The 3860-nt window shown below is 37.1% G+C and overlaps 1 non-coding gene across 1 annotated transcript; it reads right to left on the minus strand.

Annotated features, from left to right (window-relative positions):
* Positions 1 to 238: 238 nt before the first annotated feature.
* Positions 239 to 345, minus strand: LOC125420175 (small nucleolar RNA R71). Its single transcript, XR_007238721.1, has one exon. It is a non-coding gene; the product is annotated as a small nucleolar RNA R71 (small nucleolar RNA).
* Positions 346 to 3860: the final 3515 nt, after the last annotated feature.

A 3860-nucleotide genomic window follows, 5' to 3' on the forward strand; every position in this document is an offset into this window, starting at 1 on the left:
ATTTTGTGGTTTGCCTCATGAAGATCCAAACATGCATATTTCTAGTTTTCTTCAATTGTGTGATATGTCTAAACAAAATGGTGTTTCTGATGATGCTTTTCGATTAAGACTTTTTCCTTGGTCTCTTAGAGACAAGGCAAAAGTGTGGTTAAATTCTTTACCTGCAGGTACTATCACTACATGGGATGCTATGGAGGCAAAATTCCTAGACAAATTCTTTCCTCCATCAAAGACCGCAAAATTGAAAAGTGATATAAACAATTTTTGTCAATGGGACCAAGAGACTTTGTATGATGCATGGGAGCGCTTCAAGGAACTATTAAGAAGATGCCCACACCATGGTTTTCCAACATGGATACAGGTACAGATTTTCTATAATGGTCTAGATTATGGTAACAAACAATTGGTAGATGCAGCTGCAGGAGGTTCTTTAATGAAGAAGAGGCAATCAGAAGCATTTGAATTAATTGAAGAGATGGCCCATAATAACTACCAATATCCAAGTGAGAGGAGACTAAATGGAAGAAGTCAAGTAAAGGCCGTGGAAGACGTTGATATTAACAACTTAGGAGCTCAACTTGCAACCCAATTCATGAAGACCTTGAACACTCAATTTGGTCAAATAGGGGTGAATTCTATCCAATCTACTAATAATTTTTTATTTTGTGATTTATGTGGTGCTCATGATCATAAGAGTGTGGATTGCCAAGTTGGAAATCCCTTTGCTTCTGATGATGTTAATTTTGTAGGGAACTTCCAAAAGCAACAAAACAATCCATATTCTAACACATATAATCCAGGATGGAGGAACCACCCAAATTTTTCATGGTCTAACAATAACCAGCAAGGGTCTAATCAAGGACAAAGTGGAGGGTTTCAAAGACAACAATTCCAATCTCCATTCTACCAAAAGCCGCAACTTGCACATCAAAATCAAAATTCTTCTCAAGCTCAAACTCAATTTTCTTCACTTGAACAATCCTTGCAACAGTTATCTAATAATACTAATTCTTTCATGCAGAGAACTGAGCAACAATTGACAAACCATAGTCAAATGTTCAACAACCAAATGGCTGCAATCAAAAGCTTGGAGAACCAAATAGGTCAATTAGCAACTCAATTCCAAAGAAGTCAAGGAACTTTGCCAAGCCAAACGGAGAAGAACCCAAAGGAGCAGGTTCAAGCCATTACATTAAGAAGTGGAAAGCAAGTAGCCGGGCCTAAAGAAAGTGACAAAGGGATGGTAATTCTTGATGATGAAGATGAAGAGAGCCCTATAGACTCAACATCACACTTGGTCACACATGACAACTCAAAATCAAATGTGGAGCATAATGAGGCTTATAGGAGAAAAGATGAAGGTTTAAGTGATGCCATGAAGTCTCCACCAACAAAGTACATACCGCCACATGTAAGAGAGGCCGAGAGCTCACCAACTGGATCAAAGAAAGTTGAACCAGCACCTTACCTAACCAAATCTATTGACAAGCACAACGAAAATGAGGAGAAGAATCAAGCCTACAAGAAAACCCCACCTCCACCTTTCCCATCTAGGTTTAAGAATGCAAAGTTAGATAATCAATTTAAAAAGTTTCTTGATGTATTCAAGCAATTGCATGTAAATATCCCTTTCATAGATGCCTTAGAACAAATGCCTTCCTATGTTAAGTTTTTGAAGGAGATATTGTCAAACAAGAGGAGGTGGGAGAATTATGAGTTAGTAGCTTTGAGTGAGGAGAGTAGTGCTAGGTTACACCATAGGATTCCACCCAAGTTAAAAGATCCAGGAAGCTTTGATATCCCGTGTAACATTGGACATTATAATTTTATGGCTCTTTGTGATTTAGGTGCTAGCATTAATTTGATGCCATATAGCATTTACAGGAAGCTTGGAGTGGGAGATGTGAAGCCTACCACAGTGACTCTTCAAATGGCAGATCGAAGCATAAAAAGGCCAAGGGGAATATTGGAGGATGTACTTGTAAAAGTAAACAAGTTCATATTCCCTGCAGACTTTGTGATACTTGATATGGAGGAAGATGACAACATTCCAATCATTCTTGGAAGACCATTTCTTGCAACCGGATGTGCCCTAATTGATGTACAACAAAGGCAAGTAACCCTTAGAGTACTCAATGAGGAGGTAAGTTTTCAAATCCCTAATGTTGTTAAATTTCCTAATCTTGATGAAATTTCTTGCTGCTTTCTTGTTGATGCATGTGATGAATTGGTAAATGATATGGCAAAGGAAAGTAATTTAGATCCCTTAGGATTGAGTGAGTTATTTGGACCATGTACAGAAGAAGAAAAACAAGAGTGTAACATCATAGATATAACCACCCACTGTGAGGTAGATTATGTTGGAAAGTTTGAGGATTTAGGTGAGAGTGGACCTAGAAAGATACCGAGTGTGGAGCACCCACCTATAATTGATTTGAAGCCACTACCTAGTCATTTAAAATATGCTTTTCCAGGATTTAATAATACCCTGCCGGTAATAATTTCATCCGCCCTTAGTGAGGACCAAGAAGCCAAACTTTTAGAAGTTTTAAGAGAACATAAAACTGCACTAGGTTGGACTATAGCTGATATTAAGGGTATTAGCCCCTCTATTTGTATGCACAAAATACTTATGGAGGAAGACCATAAACCGACTGTAGAACATCAAAGGAGGCTTAATCCTAATCTTAAGAAAGTGGTTCATGGTGAGATTTTAAAGCTTTTAGATGCCGGGATTATCTATCCTATTTCGGATTGTAATTGGGTAAGTCCTATTCAAGTAGTTCCTAAGAAAGGTGGGATGACTGTGCAAGAGAATGATAAGAGTGAGCTTATTCCTACTAGGTTAGTTACTGGGTGGAGAGTGTGTATTGATTATAGGAAGCTTAATAAGGCCACTAGAAAAGACCATTTTCCTTTGCCATTCATTGATCAAATGTTAGAAAGGTTAGCCGGTAAGGAATATTATTGTTTTCTAGATGGTTATAGCGGTTACAATCAAATAGCTATTGCCCCTGATGATCAAGAAAAGACTACTTTTACTTGTCCTTATGGAACTTTTGCCTATAGAAGGATGCCTTTTGGTTTATGCAATGCACCTGCAACCTTTCAAAGGTGTATGATGTCCATCTTTTCGGATATGGTAGAAGATATCATTGAAATCTTTATGGATGATTTTAGTGTATTTGGTGATTCTTTTACCTCTTGCTTGCAAAATTTATCTAGGGTTCTTCTAAGGTGTAAAGAAACGAATCTTGTGCTTAATTGGGAAAAATGTCACTTTATGGTTCAAGAGGGCATAGTTTTAGGTCATAAGATTTCTAAAAGGGGAATTGAGGTAGATAAAGCTAAAATAGAAGTTATAGAGAAATTGCCTCCACCGACTTCAATAAAAGGTATTAGGAGTTTTCTTGGGCATGCGGGCTTTTATAGGAGATTTATTAAGGATTTTTCCAAGATAACTAAACCTCTTTGTAACTTGTTGAATAAAGATGTTCCCTTTGTTTTTGATGATGAATGCATGCATGCTTTTAATCTTTTGAAAGAAAAATTAATATGTGCTCCCATTATGTGTACTCCTAATTGGAATCTACCTTTTGAAATTATGTGTGATGCTAGTGATTATGCTATAGGAGCTGTTTTGGGACAAAGGAAAGATAAAAAACTGCATGTTATTTATTATGCTTCTAGAACTTTGAATGATGCTCAACTTAATTATGCTACTACTGAGAAAGAGATGCTTGCCATTGTCTTTGCTTTTGATAAGTTTAGAGCATATTTGTTAGGTTCTAAGACCATTGTCTATACCGATCATAGTGCAATTAAGTACCTCATGAGTAAGAAAGAGTCTAAACCTAGGT

The sequence above is a fragment of the Ziziphus jujuba genome, chromosome 11 (assembly GCF_031755915.1).
Source record: "Ziziphus jujuba cultivar Dongzao chromosome 11, ASM3175591v1".
Classification (NCBI taxonomy): Eukaryota; Viridiplantae; Streptophyta; class Magnoliopsida; order Rosales; family Rhamnaceae; genus Ziziphus; species Ziziphus jujuba.